The sequence below is a fragment of the Dermacentor variabilis genome, chromosome 9 (assembly GCF_050947875.1).
Source record: "Dermacentor variabilis isolate Ectoservices chromosome 9, ASM5094787v1, whole genome shotgun sequence".
In the NCBI taxonomy this organism is placed as follows: Eukaryota; Metazoa; Arthropoda; class Arachnida; order Ixodida; family Ixodidae; genus Dermacentor; species Dermacentor variabilis.
The window spans coordinates 53921839-53939254 of NC_134576.1; the positions used below are offsets into that span (position 1 = coordinate 53921839).

The 17416-nt window shown below is 47.3% G+C and overlaps 1 protein-coding gene and 1 long non-coding RNA gene across 2 annotated transcripts in view; one reads left to right on the top strand and one right to left on the bottom strand.

Moving 5' to 3' along the window:
- LOC142592696 (uncharacterized) overlaps window positions 1–17416 on the bottom strand; it is a 409269-nt gene that overhangs the window by 131592 nt on the left and 260261 nt on the right. The gene's annotated exons all lie outside the window — the stretch shown is intronic.
- Window positions 12487–17416, top strand: part of LOC142592695 (uncharacterized) — an 8824-nt gene continuing 3894 nt past the window's right edge. The window contains exon 1 of the long non-coding RNA XR_012830775.1: window positions 12487–12598. This is a non-coding gene — a long non-coding RNA (uncharacterized LOC142592695). The remainder of the gene's footprint in view (window positions 12599–17416) is intronic.

Here is a 17416-nt window from a genome sequence, read left to right on the forward strand (position 1 = left end):
GCTTGTTGCACTGTGTGACGCTTTACTTGAGTTTATTTATATTTAGTATTTTAAATTTGTGTACCTTACACCTCATTCTTGGGCTGTAAAATAGGCTGCAGTACTCGAAATAAGAAGACACACAACGCAGTTTGTGCAGAATGCAAGGAATAATTGCCCATTGAAATGTCGAGGTTTGAAACAATGACGACCGGCTTTGGGGGACAAAATTGAAGTTAATTAGAATTGACAGTTCGTTGAGTTTGTGCGACAGCGATGTATACAGAGCTGTTAAATGTCAATTTGGAGTTTCATTCCGGGATCGGGGTGGTAAGCCAGTTTTGTATATTGCGCAGCTGTTGCAAAACATCCCAATAAGGTGACAATGCAAATTATTAAAGGGGTTGGGACACCAAATTTTGAGGCAATAAAAAGCATGTTGCAGGCTGCTTCCGTATGCAAAGACACCCAGAACGAGGTATTGGACGCTGCAAACATTTCAAGATAATTTTAATTCTGCTCCAAAAAGTCATTAAAAACTCCTTCTCGTAGTCGAGACTCATCGCTAGCGCGGCAGTTACTACGTCACAGAGGACGAACGAAAATATTGACGTCATAGCACACTAGCACAAAAACGTGACGTAGGATGAGTAGCGATGAAATGCCGATTACGGAACCCGCTGAGCCGAGCGACCGAGCATAGCCTCCACTATGACTGAGCTACAGGCATATAGAAATCTGTTCTTAATGCAAAGAAGGGGTAAGGCGTGCAGACACGGACACAAGAGGAGATAAGTGGACAACACGAACGCCGCACGGCGGCCCGCGAAAGGCAAACTGCGTGCGGCGAGTTGCCGTGCGAACGGGCCTTGACACGTTTGAGTGTGACACTAGCCGGCCGACTCCGAAAGGGACCAGGATATGCGGCGTTCGTGTTGTCCGCTTCTCTCCTCGCATAGTCGCGTAGATCGGCAGCGCGGAGCGGTCTCTCGTTCGCTTGGCCTTTCTCAATGTGAGGGCCCGTCCACGTTACCGGCACGGAAACTCGCCGCACGCCATTTGCTGTTCGCGGCCCCCCTTGCGACGGCGGTTTGCTCGCGAACGGCGAGATTTCCTTGCCGTAGAGAGGATGGGCCCGGGACCCATTTGTGCGGCAGCCGTACGGCGAAGCGGCCAATCAGCGACCGAGGAGTGGTCACTGTGGCACCGCTTCACCGTCTCTGCTCGTTCAGCGCCGCCGATATCGTCGCTAGGCCTTTTCCGGTTCACTTTAAAGCTAAAGCTTACGGCGCTTCGGAATGAATCACCGACTCTCACAAGCCGCAATATTTTCATACCGTTGTTGTCACTCTTCGCAATAATTATAATCATCGCGACAGGCACGCGTGCTCTGCCAGCAGAGTTGACCTCTGCTGGCAGAGCACGCGTATGCGCGAGCAGACGACGCAGCGTAGTTTTACGTCACTATTTTTTGTGGCCCACGTGACCAAGCCATGTTGCGTTTCCTCCTCTGTGACGTCATAGCATCCCCCGGACCAGAAACCGAAATCGCTCGGTATAATAATGCTATTATTAAATTATTTATCGGATATATATGAATCCCGCTGTGTGTATGGTGCTCCCTGAAGCATGACGCAACGTTTGAATCAACAAACGCATGAACGAAAATTTTGATGTCTCCACCCCTTCAAGGTGGCATGAATATTCGACTAACATATGAATGCAACGATAGGGTTGTCACAAAAAACCTCTAATATAAATGGCATAAGAACAAGCATTACTTGCTCGGCCTAGTGCATTGATACGTCCTTCAGGGCATGCTGCACGTGTCACTACATTGACTTCTTCATAATGTGTCTTTTGTGAAGATAACTCAATTTCACCCACGAAATCAGCGCAGACATGATTAAGTCCGCCGTTTTTGTTTCGAGCTTGCACGCAAAGACCTGCCATCGCGGAACGCTTCCGAGTCACCAAAATTATCAGCCTACTCATTCCACACCCACAGCGCCGCATTCGACTCCCCTTGGATGTACCTCCTCTGCTTTACTCTTTCCTAGTATTCGCGCATTGATGGCCCACTGTACATATGTTTCTATCGAAGGCGGGGCACGTCTACACTCACAGCACCGCCATTGTTCGACGTTCCGCGTATGGTGGTCTGTTCTGTTTCGTGTTTTCGAGCGCAGGGCTCACATTGGCTCCCGTTCCCACATTTCATGTCACCGTCGTGCCTCATCGTAACCGAGGTGATCATCAGCGCTCTTCTCTAGCTGCTCGCGCTCCTGCTGCAATCTCTCGTCCGCAGCGCGAGCCTTGCTCTCCCCTCTTCATATAATATAGGTTTCATATAATAATTACTCGACGGAACTCTGGCGCTAGTCTCAACGGGAGCTGCAGTGGCAGTGGTTGCACCAGCGTGGGAATTACGGGAAGTACATGGATTTGCCTAAATTTCGTCCTTCTGGCTTCAAGCGGCTTTTTGAGATTGTAAACTAGTCATTTTCAACAATGTGCTGTGTAATGGGTAATCAGATAAACATTAACATTGTGCGACGGCAGGATTTGAACACAGGACCTCTAACAGAGACGCCGGATATTGAAACCATTAAGCCACAGATGCACGTATCGATAAGCGATGTGAAACACCCTTATGAATTTATCGCAGGCATGAGTCACCTTAAGCCGCTTGGTATGTTTCGATTTGGCCACCTCGACCAGCTCAACCATTCCAATTAGTTGCGATTGTCCATATTCACGGCGTCTTGTGCACTTCGAAGAGTATAGATTGCTATGAAATTTATAATAAGATTTATATAGCGTAGCATACGAAGCCACAAACACGCCTGAATCCACACGTACGAATATGAGACAAATCCAAGTACTTCCCATCATCCCCATGGTAGGACAACGACGGCAGTAGCAGAGTTCCCTGCAGTATATTGTAGGAAACTCTATGCCCCTTGTCCTCCAAAACCGGATCACGTGTTCAAACCTATCCTCTCGCCCCATTCGTTCGCGCAGCGCCGGTTTGGTGACTCTCGCTGCTACCCTCCCCTCCGGCTTCGCCGTCCCTTGTCCCACTGTCGCGGCTCTTCCGCGGTGCCGGTGGCGGGCGTGCCTTGCCGCCTCGCGCCTGATCCTCGGTTATCCACTCCTTCGTCTCGGCGTCGCGTGGCTGTATGGCTCTCTGCCGTGTCTATCGCTTCCCCGTTTGCGGAGCGCGTTCCTCGGTGTCATATGTCGCCTCTGGCAGTGCTTGCGCCTGGCTGTCCTGCCACCTCCACTCTTGCCCTGTACGTCCCCTTACCTGGCGCAGTGCCGTTGCGGTGCCTCGAAAGACAATTCTAGCGTTTCGCGTTACTTCTACTTCCCATGTGCACCACAAGCAGGTGCGGCCAAATTGATCCCTGTCTGTGAGTGAATGGGTGCGTGACCTCTACTCGATACCCCTGTTCTCCACCCATTTCGTCATCCCACATCTGAAGTAACAATAAATAATTGCTAATCTCGCCCTCCCTTTCCGCTGCTGTGACCCACTATACCATGGTGCGTTACCAGAGTGCCGACTCCATAGCGGCGGATCACGGTGTGTGCTACGGACACCGAAACGCTGAAGTGGCTACGTTTTGCACTGCGTGTTCTGTATGCATTACAAAGAGGCGCAATGGTCGGCCAATTTCTTTTCCAATATTCACGCGTCCAGCGCACGCTGGACGAAGTTTTGCAACGAAAGACGGGAATGCTTAACGCATCCTTCATCTCCTGCCGTGGGTCGAGCCGATATTGCGCAATCTTCGGGGGCGGCTCAGGTAAGGGGAGTGCTTGACGCCTGCCTCACGTCCATCGCGGGTCGGCTCGGCACTGCATTATCTTGCACCATCTGCACTATGCATAGACTCACTGCACCGCCATCAATACCCCTTTCCTGTATCTTCACTCGTACACCTTTTTCTAATACTCGCAGATTGACGGAACGCTGTGAGGTTTGCAAGAAAAGTGGGTCGCAGCACCATCATTTTCTTTCCTTCGCCTTGTTTCCTCAGTGTTTGTCTGATATTCGTGCATCCGAGGTCCTTTCTAGGAAGGTTTGGAACGAAAGTGGGGGAAGCCTACACTCGCATAGCCACCGCCAACGCCCCTTACCTGTATGTCCTCTGGTTCACGTTTTTCTACTATTCGCAAATTCACGGGACGCAGTGAGAAGGATTGCAGCAAAACTGGGGGCGTACACACTCACGGCGCCATCGTTGTTCCCCTTCCCTGTATATGCAGTGCTTCGTGGTTTCGTAATATTTTCGCATCCACAGCACGCTGTATATATATATATATATATATATATATATATATATATATATATATATATATATATATATATATATATATATATATATATAAACAGGCTTTCATTTCTCCCGTGACCCCCGCGCTAGGCTTTCCGCTCAGCGCAGGTCGCGCCCGCGTATATCAGAAGTTTCTATTAGCGATGGTTCTATCCATTGTCTGTATATATATATATATATATATATATATATATATATATATATATATATATATATATGCTTGCGTTTCTGTGTGGACTACCGGAAGCTAAATAAAGTTACAAAGAAAGACGTATACCCACTTCTCCGTATAGTTGATTCACTCGACAGGCTTCGACAGGCTTCGACAGGCACGTTACTTCTCTTCAATGGACTTAAAAAGCGGATATTGGCACATCGAAGTAGACCCGAGAGATCGTGAAAAAACTGCGTTCGTGACGCCAGACCGCCTATACGAATTTAAAGTCTTGCCTTACGGCTTGCGTTCTGCCCCTGCTACGTTCCAACGCCTCATGGATACTCAAGGTGTCTACCAAGTTGACATTTCCTGAGTTTTCCCTGAGTTTCCCTGAGTTTTCCAGGTTTTACCTGAGCACCTTTGCGAAATTCCCTGAATGAGCCAGAACTTTGTTTTATGTCAAGGCAGGCTGACACCACGTTGCCCGATGCTGTCACTCTCTAGTAAGCATGCTGAAACAAAGAAATGACTTAATGCAGTTTGAATAGTAAGGAGTAATATCTATTTTATTTAAAAAGAAAACAGAAGGAAGGTGTTAGTAAAATTCACAGCGAAAGAAATGATAAAGCCCATTCCAAATTGAGTCGAATATTTTCAAATACGAATGAAAAGGAGATGCATACATAAGTATTTTTTAATATCAGCTATTTCTATCAACTGATAGCAAGCTCATATGTATGAGGTCTTGAACTTTGTCACAACGGTTCTCTCTCAGCAGCTGGGAAGTCAACCTCAACTGTCCTGACATACTCTCAGCCCATACACAACATCTCAGTGTTGGGTTTCACTGCTTAAACAATTTATTTTGGTTTGGATGAGGGACACCTGCGTCTCAGCGTCAGCCAACACTTAGTTTTTTTGCTCAAGCTCCTTCAAAAAGGCGGCGGCACCCTTCCTTTCCCATTAATTCCTCAGTGCGTCGGTCCTTTCTCTTCTCTTCCTCCTTCTACCACGCTTTCACCACATGGATCATCTGAAGCATCCTCTTGGTCAGTTGTACAGTCAACATTTGATTTTTCGGACTTCCATGGGGCCGCAAAAAGAATTGAAAAAAAAACGGGCAGTCTGAAAAAAATTAATGCATGTCTTTAACTGCCTTTAAGGGCTAAAATTACCACAGGAACGTCTGAAAAAGCTCTGAAGGCCTTCCAGTATGCTTATTAGGCATATCAGGGCTTGTACTGTGACAGGAGACGGGGTGCACGCATGTGTAATTAAGGAACATATACTGTCCCGTGACAATTGCCCCCTTCGCACGCTTGTTATGCTTCACCGCCTAACAAGAGTGTACTGAGGCGAAGCTAACTTTTGGAAACTGGCATTACGCAACGCGGTGTGCTCCGCGAGCTTCAACGCCAATCGCGAAGATTACAAAGGCGGAGTCGGTGCCATTGGTCATAGCGGCGAATTCTTTCAATGAAAAATACGGCACTGCACGGCAAGAAGCTTAATAGCGAACATAGAAGCAGCTAGGCCTAACGTTGCCGCGGTGGTGGTTACGGCTGCCAACGGATCTGCCTGCGAGAGTGCCGGTGCGAGGCGGGGAGATAATCAAGATAGCGGCGGTGGCGGCTTTAATGCCATTTCAGACCTGCAGTCAGGGCGATATACATTGACTATATGGAGTACGTGGTGATGTCGCAATACCGTGCAAATTATCGGGCATGTCCGAAAAATCGGGCGTCTAGAAAATCGGTCGTTAACTACTCTGGCAATACATCGTGCCGATGACACGGCGTCAATGACGCTTCGTTGCCATTTCTCTGTTACTGGAGCCAGCATTAACACGACTTTCGTTCCCTTTCAATAAAGTTACAGCTAATTTTCCGTGATGGAAGCACAAATTCCCTGAGTTTTCCCTGAGTTTTTCCAGACTGTTCAAATTCCCTGAGAATTCCCGGTTTTCCCGGTTTTCCCGGTTGGTAGACACCCTGAATACTGTACTTTCGGGTCTGAAGTTGAAAACCTGCTTAGTGTATTCGACGACGTTATCGTGTTCTCCGCAACGTTTGAAGAACACCTCGAACGACTTGAAGCGGTTCTGCAGTCCATACGCTTCGCCGGCCTCACCCTGAAGCCGCAGAAATGCCACTCTGGCTTCGCGGAACTGCAGTTTCTCGGTCACGTCTTCAGCCACGCAGGTGTCCGGCCGGATCCTGGAAAAATTGCAGCCGTCGCACAGTTTCCCGTACCATCCGATAAAAAGGCTGTCAGGTGCTTCCTCGGCCTCTGTGCCTACTACCGGCGGTTTATTGCAGGCTTTGCGCGCATTGCGTCGCCGTTAACTTGCCTGACGAGAGACGACGTTGCTTTTGTATGGGGCGGCGAAGAGCAAGGTGCATTAAACGACTTGCGGCAACCTCTCCAGACACCTCCAGTGCTTGCTCACTTTGATGAGACCGCTCCTACACTGATCTGCACTGATGCCAGCAATGTTGGCTTGGGAGCAGTCCTTGTGCAGCGGCAAGGCGACACAGAAAGAGTGTTTGCCTATGCAAGTAGAACACTCTCACGTACAGAGGCTAATAACTCCACAACTGAGAAAGAATGCCTCGCCGCGGTATGGGCGGTTACGAAACTTCGCCCATATTTGTATGGCCACCACTTCACAGTTATCAGCGACCACCATTCACTATGTTGGTTGACAAACCTTAAAAATCCTTCTGGACGACTGGCGCGTTGCAGCCGAAGGCTACAAGAGTTTGACATGGCTGTCACGTACAAGTCGGGGAAACGACATACGGATGCTGACTGCTTGTCTCGATCGCCGATAGAGTCACCTGCTCCGCCCGAAGAAGAAGACTCAGCATTTCTTTGCGTTATGGACACATCCGCCGTCGCGCAACAACAACGGAACGACCCCGAGTTCCTTGAACTAATCAATTACTTGGAGGGAAGATCTGCGAAACCACCTAGAGTTTTCGCAAGAGGACTGTTGTCATGTTGTTTACGGGCCAAGGTCCCTTACAAAAAAAAAACTTTACTTCGACCGGGTCCCCCTATCTGCTTGTCATTCCTGCAGCTCTTCGTACGGAAGTACTTCAAGCTTGCCACAACGAGGTGACTTCTGGTCACTTCGGCTTCACGCGAACATTAGGCAGAGTGCAGCAAAGGTATTACTTACCACCGCCGTGAAACATCACGGTCGCACTTGTCTCGACTGCCAGAGGCGCAAGTCGCCTCTGACGAAACCAGCCGCCCTCCTACCACCCGTCCAGGTCCCTCAAATACCATTTGATCAAATCGGAATGGACATTTTGTGCCCACTTCCTACTTCTACTGCAGGCAATCGCTTTGTTATCGTCGCAACCGACTATCTCACACGTTACGCTGAAACAAAGGCAATCCAGAGCAGCACAGCAGCCAAGGTAGCGCGCTTTTTCATTGAGCATGTGGTGTTGCGTCACGGCGCGCCAACCGTCGTAATAACCGACCGAGCAACCCCATTTACGGCTGCACTTTTAGATCACGTCTTGCTACTAAGTGGAACGTCCCATCGAAAGTCAACCGCCTGCCATCCACAAACCAATGGGTTAACAGAGCGCATAAACAAAGGCATCGAAGACATGCTATCAATGTACGTGGATGTCTAACATAAAAATTGGGACGACATCCTACCGTATATCACCTTTGCATATAAAATGGCGAAACAAGAGACGACGCGCATGACTCCGTTCACCCTTGTTCACGGACGAGATGTACGAACGATGCTGGATGCGATGCTTCCACACGACTTTGACGACGCTGATACGGACGCCGATGTGTTTACACAACGCGCAGATTTCCGTTACCTAGCTGAAGATAGGCGGCTACCTGCCTGAACAGCCAGCCGCACATTCATTTTTCTCAAATTGTCGGGGTTCACATGCTCTTTTGTCAGTTTTGGTACTGCACGGAGCTGCTGCTTGCTGTTAACATCCTGAAGTATACAGTAGCGGTCATAGTTGATCTCATGTTCGCCATTCTGTAAAGTAAAAAGATGTTTGAAAAGTTGCAGCTGATATTTTGTGATCACGATAATTTTCTTACACGCTAACATAAAAAAGCGGACACCTACCATGCCGTACTTGTGACGAAGCAGATGATTTCTTATGCACTTCACAATCTGAGACACACCACACAGGAAGTATGGACTGCTGTCTGGAATACAGGGATGTTCAATTTTGTGCTTAGGTGCATGAGAGTTGCCTGTCACACCAAATGTTGATCACATTCACTTGTTTGTGCTTGCTCCATCGCTTATGACGGCTATCACTGTAGCATTTTGTTTATGAAGCTCTATGACGGCTTTCAAAACCATCCTTGCGAGGACTCTTCCAGGAGATGCATTTTTTGGAGCGAAGCTGGCGATTGGTTGTACCCACGAATGAAATAGGGGCACAAACGTACGCACAAGTGCATGATCTGCCATGGCTGTCGATTCCTGGTCGTCTTCTTTATATGTTTGCTTATTGAATGTGACAGCTTGGCGTACTTTCATTTTGTCTAGTATGGGGATTCCACAGCAGCTTGCTCCTTGTTTAATAAGTGCACCAATGCTGTTAAGCGAAACCTTATTAAAACCGAACTCGCAAGGCATTCCCTTGATAATTTCTTTAAGGTGCGATGACGTAGGTAGTGGCAAAATATTCATCTTTGACATCAGCCTATAAGCAGCAGGGCTTGATATCTTAAGAAGGAGGGAAGACACCAACCAGTCGGTTTTATAGCGCTTTCCTCTCGCTAACTTTGCTTTTGAAGCTTTCAGCATTGAGTGAAGACCAAGCTGTTGCGCTTGAGGAAGACATATTTGAAAGCCCGAATTTCTTTTTTGGCTTAGTCGCGAAATATTGTACCCCTAATAACTGTTTCTTAGGTTTTTATTTGTTAAACGTATCCTTTAGTGAGGCTTGGTTCGTTCCTTGGATTTCTTGTTTTTTCGCTTTTCCCATGCTCTGATATATTTTCTTGTGCTCATGCACAGTGGGCACAAGCTTTCCTGAGACAGCCTAAAGCATTTTGTGCTCCTCCACACGTCCTGGGTCTTGAAAGCTGATGTTGCTGCCGAAATGGAGGGGAATAAACCACATGACAGCCCGTGCACACTTTTAGGTTGCTAACGTAAGTGAGAAATGCGGATAGTTTCTTCAAACTTGAGAGTTTTAGCGGTTCTCCCGAACATATACCGCAGTAAGCCTTCCGCATAAGCTCAGTGCAACAGAAAAGTCTTTCCTCATAACCACAGCCCCGTCGGTCACAACAATACCACTGTTTTCATCAACTTTGAAGAGTCATGAGCTGGACACTCCAGGACTCGACACTTGAGTGCTCTCTGAATGCAGGGAACGAAGATGCTTTCTCTGAACACATCTCTAGAACGGAAGGGACCTCCGTTTCTTTAGCATTACTGTTTTTTATGTTTACATCACGTCGCCATCACTTGCAGACATAGGAACATCGCAATTTACTGTTGCTCTTAGCTTCGAAGGTTTTCTTCTGGGCCTTGGTGCTTTTGCTTTCGATAGGCGCGCAGGAATGTTGGGGAAAATAAGTGACTCTGCACCCACCTGCCACGTGGAATCTTAACAATGCTGCCTTTAACGATGTGCTCGTAGAAAGTGATTAAGTCCTCGGCACGTTAAGTGCTATCGACTGCACATTTTCTCTTGAGAAGCATATCCACTTTGGCAGCCCAGCGCGCTGCAGGTCGGTACACAGACTTTGTCAGACTTGGCTTACTACACAATACACGTGATTTCCAAGTCACATACCTATATTCCAATTTATAAATCAACGATAACACAAAAGGAACTTTTTCGGAGTGCACGCCGGCGACAGACAGCCTAGACTAACACCGAGAAAAGCACTGAACGTGCCTGCCGACAGCCGGCGGCTCGATCCCAACGCGACGCAAGCGCCATCTCTGAAGGGATAGACGAGTTGGAGCCGCCTCCTAAGCAGACTTATCCAACTGACCTAATCTACCAACGTTGGGTGCGGCCGGTATTTGTATTTGCACCGGTATTTGGAGTTTCTGGCGTGGACAAAGCGCAGTAGCAGCTGTGAAGCAACAAAAGCAAAGATGTGGCGCGGCGCCGTATTGGCCGGTTGCCTTTGCTTAAACAGATCGCGTTCTCGTGATGCCTGTGGCAGAAAGTAAGTTCCACGTCCACTCCCAGGGTTCTACAAGGAAAAGTCAATACACAAGAAAGTGAACGAGGAAACACCGCCGCGGTAGCTCAATTCGTAGAGCATCGCACGTGAACTGCGAAGGTTGTGGGATCGTCCCGCGCCTGCAGCAACTAGTTTTTTCATCCACCTTCATTTCCATTATTTATCGTTTCTTTATGTTATTTATTAAGCACAAGTCATTTTCCCTTTGATGTCCTTGGTGACAGTGTTTGTTGGCTTCTTATGATGTGCGCACACAAATGTTATTCGAGAAAAAGTGCGATGTTATCAGGTGTTTTGTCACAGAAACGCGGAACGAAAGTATGGGCAGGTGTAGGTATGTGGTGGTTCTCAGGGAAATGTGCTGGCAGGGCTAATAATTTGACGATAGAAACTGCGCGACCAGTTTCCACATGAGGTTGAGACCCGTATGTAACAGAGTTACATTTCTCCTTTTCGGTTATTTGAGGAGAGTAATGGTAACCCTTAGCTGATTTTTTTTTTTTTGTAGAAGATGGCCTGGCGTGCCTTCTCCGCCGGTGTATGAAGAAAATAACCAGAGCACGGCGCCAAGAAAAGCGGCTGAAGAAATATGTGGGAACTGCTGTGGAGCCTCCCGAGGACTTCAAAAAAGAAGTGCGGAAGCGGAGGAGCGAGCTAAGAACAAGTATTGAGGAGGTGCTGAACTTCAAGGGTGAGTTACAGTTTCCACATGAGGTTGAGACCCGTATGTAACAGAGTTACATTTCTCCTTTTCGGTTATTTGAGGAGAGTAATGGTAACCCTTAGCTGATTTTGTTTTTTTTTTTTTTGCAGAAGATGGCCTGGCGTGCCTTCTCCGCCGGTGTATGAAGAAAATAACCAGAGCACGGCGCCAAGAAAAGCGGCTGAAGAAATATGTGGGAACTGCTGTGGAGCCTCCCGAGGACTTCAAGAAAGAAGTGCGGAAGCGGAGGAGCGAGCTAAAAACAAGTATTGAGGAGGTGCTGAACTTCAAGGGTGAGTTACAGTTTCCACATGAGGTTGAGACCCGTATGTAACAGAGTTACGTTTCTCCTTTTCGGTTATTTGAGGAGAGTAATGGTAACCCTTAGCTGATTTTTTTTTTTTTTTTTTTGCAGAAGATGGCCTGGCGTGCCTTCTCCGCCGGTGAATGAAGAAAATAACCAGAGAACGGCGCCAAGAAAAGCGGCTGAAGAAATATGTGGGAACTGCTGTGGAGCCTCCCGAGGACTTCAAAAAAGAAGTGCGGAAGCGGAGGAGCGAGCTAAAAACAAGTATTGAGGAGGTGCTGAACTTCAAGGGTGAGTTACAGTTTCCACATGAGGTTGAGACCCGTATGTAACAGAGTTACGTTTCTCCTTTTCGGTTATTTGAGGAGAGTAATGGTAACCCTTAGCTGATTTTTTGTTTTTTTTTTTTTGTAGAAGATGGCCTCGCGTGCCTTCTCCGCCGGTGTATGAAGAAAATAACCAGAGCACGGCGCCAAGAAAAGCGGCTGAAGAAATATGTGGGAACTGCTGTGGAGCCTCCCGAGGACTTCAAGAAAGAAGTGCGGAAGCGGAGGAGCGAGCTAAAAACAAGTATTGAGGAGGTGCTGAACTTCAAGGGTGAGTTACAGTTTCCACATGAGGTTGAGACCCGTATGTAACAGAGTTACGTTTCTCCTTTTCGGTTATTTGAGGAGAGTAATGGTAACCCTTAGCTGATTTTTTTTTTTTTGCAGAAGATGGCCTGGCGTGCCTTCTCCGCCGGTGTATGAAGAAAATAACCAGAGAACGGCGCCAAGAAAAGCGGCTGAAGAAATATGTGGGAACTGCTGTGGAGCCTCCCGAGGACTTCAAAAAAGAAGTGCGGAAACGGAGGAGCGAGCTAAGAACAAGTATTGAGGAGGTGCTGAACTTCAAGGGTGAGTTACATGTTCAGGAGTAATTTGTATGAAATTTGTATAATGCACAGCAGAAAACGCAACACCAAAATATGACATTTCAAACATTTTTCTGGCCACGTACGCATAACCTCTTTAATTGGACCCTGAAATGATTTTTTTATTGTGCACAAGGATATGCGTTCTGAACATTTGACCTTAGCCTGCATACACGTTCAGTGACAACACCGTAAGAATAGGCTAGGTGGCTGAACGAAGGCCGTCCAGGCGGAAAAATAGGCTGTGCATGTATTGCGTAGCGCTCGGCAGATGGCGCCACAGACACAAGGGCCTTGGTTTTGAAGCAGAAAAGCAGGGCGAGAGTTATTACGCATGTGAAAAGCGTCAATAAAACGTTCTTCGTATGTTATTCCAGCTTGACACGGAAACTTGTTTGGATAGAACGAAGCATACGTTTAAGGAGACTAAGCGTGCTCCCATAGCCATGTAGTGCACGCTCTCATCCATACCGGTATAGGAGCTTGGCACAATGAGGCCAGCGCAACGGTAGTCGGCTACAATACCTACCTACCTCACCCACAGAACTTACCATGATGAGATGCCAAAAACTCCCCGCGAAAACTAGTTTTACGTGTAATGTAACCTAGATAAGCTCGCAGTCAAATTGTAATGCGCTGCAAAACAGCTTTCCAGTGTGGCCATTCGAAGGCCACATTCTTTAATAACCGAAGTTCAGTGTTCTGGTACAGGTGGTTGTGATGTTAGTGTACAGGACGGACAAGCGTCGGCTTGTCGGCATTTGCCAATTTCTCGATCATATGGACGACTGCCATTTAAAAGCCAGGGACGCAAAAGCAGTAAAGTTTTGTGCAGATTGACATTTGACAAATACGGAGAGCATGCCATCAATGAATTATTCGTACAAGCGTTTACGTTCCATAAACAAAGTGGACACTGGCACACATTTCGCACACACGAGGAAGTTCATGGCGCCCACCATTTATTTGAGCACATTAAACGTAGAGTTTTCACTTACTGAAGCTTCAACAGCTTTTGCAGCCACTGCGACTTATTTTTTGCCTCAAATGTCTGTTTGCAGAACTGCCTCATTCTCATGGCTACATATCTGTGTAGCACGCCAGCAATAACTTCTTTTTATGATAGGCACAGGAGAAGAAAAACTTGTACTTATCAAGCATGTTGTCCAATGTTAGTTCATCGGCATTTCTGAGAGCTGCATGCCTGTGGAATTCCATCGCCTTTGCATGAAGCAACTGAAAAAGACATCGCTTTGGGTGTAAAATGGTTTTACACAGAACACGGCTGCTTTCCGGTTGATGACGAATTGCTCCTTCTTCCAATAATCCTTCACGGCATTTTGGACATGGTGGGCTTTTCATGTACTTGCGGTATATAAAACCAGCTATATAATATATTATGCAATCTGCAGCTGCCCGTGCTTCATGTAAGTTGTCGAACACGTGGTCATCTTCCTTTTCAGCAGCAACTAGGCCATCTAGCTTCTCTTTGAGTTTCTTCAGGTGTTCTTCTGACTTGACACTGTCGTCAAAAGCAAATTTAATATCTTTGAGTTTAAGTACAGGTGCACCTTGCCGAGATTCATTTACAACCTGAGTATCCCAATTTAGGGGATTTAATCAAACAGTAAACTGATAACATGTTGTAAAGCTGCAGAAATATGGGCATAGATGTGTGGTCATTTTGGCCACCAGCCTGTCGGATAATCCCAAAGAAGCGTACCAACAGGCCTTGGTTACGTTTTGCTGTTAAAACATATTTGAGACCGCACTCCTTTAGCAGGTATCTTTACAGTTCCAGTGCGGAAAAAATAGTCACACGAAGGCCCTCAGCGGTTTGCTCGGTTAGGCAACTTGCTCTTGAGATATTTCTTTTTTCCCATTTATTTGAGCAATCCAACGACGAGGCCAGGACCCTCAAATCTCTGCTGCCAACACTGATGCTTTCCTTTGGATGGTTTCAGTTGAGAGCATCAAAAAGATTGTTAAAAGCTTAGTGTGAATTCTGCTGTTGCCTTGACATTTTCGAGCCCTTTTGTGCCTCACTCCGAGTAGAACTCTAAGCCTTTCGCTACACTCCAGCTGAACAACTGAGTGGCCAGCTTCACCCGCATTTTTTCGGTCGTTGAAGGGTTGATCTGGAACAAAGCTAATTTGTGGCAAACATGCAAATTTTCTGGCTGTTTAGAGTCCCCCATTTAGAGCCTGTCAAAATGTACCCAGTGAACGCGATTGCCATTTACGCACAACACTTTCTCTGAAAGTAAACGGTTTCGAACGCATTTCATAAGATGCGGTGCGTTAGAAAACACATATACATTGCGTTTCTCATCAATGGGATGACTGAAGTAGTTCCGGGACTGTTGCAATGCTCCAGTGACGCCGAACTCCTTCTACATTGCACGGTTCGTATTTGCGCCATCACAGACGACCACGCCATCTAAGATTCCCGCGTATTCAAGCAAAAGTATTGCAAACACTGCTGTCGGCTGAGATTACTTGTCGCCAAATGACCGAAAGGGAAATACAAGCCCGTGGTCAGCAAGGTCGTCGCGGGCCGCTGAAGAACCTTCCTAATCAGTGAAGCCACTGTTGTCGTCTTCGAACGAACTCGAATTTCCTTTCGGACGCGCATTTCGTAGTCGTCTTTAGTGGCCATCTTCTTCTTAAAGGCTGTGAAAAACCTCTTCTCAAAGCCACACCTGACTCTTATCAAGCAAAGGCACTTGCACACTGTCGTAACGCAAGGAAGGGTGAGCACCTGATTACCTCCCAGGAACGAGTATGCAGATCGGCTACGTATGAGCAACAGCAAGCACATCAGAAGCCAATCCTCTGTGTACTGTCTGCTTTTTTTGTTCGTCAACCTCGCTGCTGCTATACACTCCTTCACCGCAGTCAGCTGAGCACTAGGGAAATCTATTGTGCGTAATTTCTCGCCCAGTTCTTCTGGCATTTTTTGCATGTGGATATGACCTTCTGCTAGCTCCACCGACATTTTTAAAGCGGTTGAGCGGACGATTTTTGGACCTTTCCGGAGCATAATTTGCCCGACGCAATAGTGCAACTTTGTCCTTGCTCCGGTATGAAGTCAACGGACGCGTACCTGAAGGCCCAAGCCTGCGCATACTTTCTTCTGTTTTTTGCTGGTGCATTCGCAGGACGGTTGAAAGGCCAGAACATATGTGACATACTAATAAGTTCGAGCCGCTAGGGTCAAGAACAATAAAGCATCTCTTGTGCCGCCATCTCTGGTTGTTGTCGAGATGTGCCCACTTTGTTTCAACGTGCCGGTACTCCAGAGTGCTCGGTCCACCATTGCAATTTCGTCTTATCACCATGTTTCCTCTTATCAACATGCTCTAAGATAGCCTTAACGTCATCAATAGTTGTTAACAGTACCTTCATACGGCACATCTGCCTTTGAAGCTGACCTGCGCATCACGGTTGTTTGCCAGCATATCTTCATGAATTTCAACAATTTTAGTGGTTGCCAAGGATGATGCGGGGCTCACTGGCGATAGGCATGCATCTGACAGTAAACGGCTTTCAGGTTTTTTGGTGCGCTCCAGCTGGGAGAAGACGACGCTTTTTACTTCTCCAAAGCCGAGCCGGTGGTATCCCCATGAGTGTGACGGAAGAAAAAACCGTGGTAAATCGACGAACAAGCTTGCGAATGCGAGCGTATGCAGATTTAGGGATGAGCTAGGACCAGCAGATTGAGGCATTTTATCACGTTTGCTCATCAAACGCATCCATGTCGTGCTCCGGTGCACTCGGCCACGCTTCGAAAGAGCTTCCATTAACGCCACCACTGTCATTGCTACACGAGGCGTCTCACTCGTTATGATCTTTCGATGCAACGCATCGTCTGTTAGAGTGCGACTGCGGTTGCCTTTCTGCCGGGCGCTTCCTTGTTTCCACTGTTTTCGATAAGTTAGCCGGGCTGTCGGCAAATCTTGTGGGAGCAGCATTGTCGCAAGGGATGCCTTTCGCGGAGCACTCACCAAGGCGTGCCCTGCAATCGAATCTGTACAGGGTGATATGCACTGGACTAGTTTTGAAGTGAGGGAATCTCACAGTAAACTTGATTATGAGGAATGACTGAGGAATATGGAAGACAATGATTGGGCTGAGAGAGTGTTGAGGCATTTGTGCAAGAAAAAGCATTGATTCACAGTGGTGGATAAGAACTAGGAAGCTGACCAGCAAGTATGCAGCTTGTAGAGTGAGCAGCACAGCAACGAAGAACGTCGAGCGGAAAGTTAGAGAGGCTCATATAATCTATTGCGGGCCGGCAGTTTAAAGTAAAGCTGCCATGATTAACTACTTAACCACTGGCCTACTTTAAGCTTTGGGTTGAGCGAGAGCAGGCGGAAAGTAAACATTTCCGCAATAGCGATTAGTAAGACGTGATTGGAGATCAGTGGAAGAAAAGTAGGGAAACGACAAAAGACGGAGGCTTACAAAAGCATAGTCCATAATAGGGCGTCAGAAAATAAGTATATTGGAATTCATCATGTTTTATTTTCGTTTTTAACCTAGGTAGGACTTTACACAGTAGAATAGCAAAAGCTTGGTGGCGCAGCCCACCGCCCCATTCTAAAGGGGACTCTGGTAACATCCATCCATCCAACGGTGGGCGACAAAGGAATTTCAAACGTTGCCTTTCCTTTGACTCGAACCCCCCCCCCCTCCATGCAGTATGCCGGACAGCAGCAGCAGTGAGAAAGCCGAAGGAGGACGGAAGGATAGGTTTGCTTTAATAAACGAGTAGTTGAATTAATCACAAATTAAATGC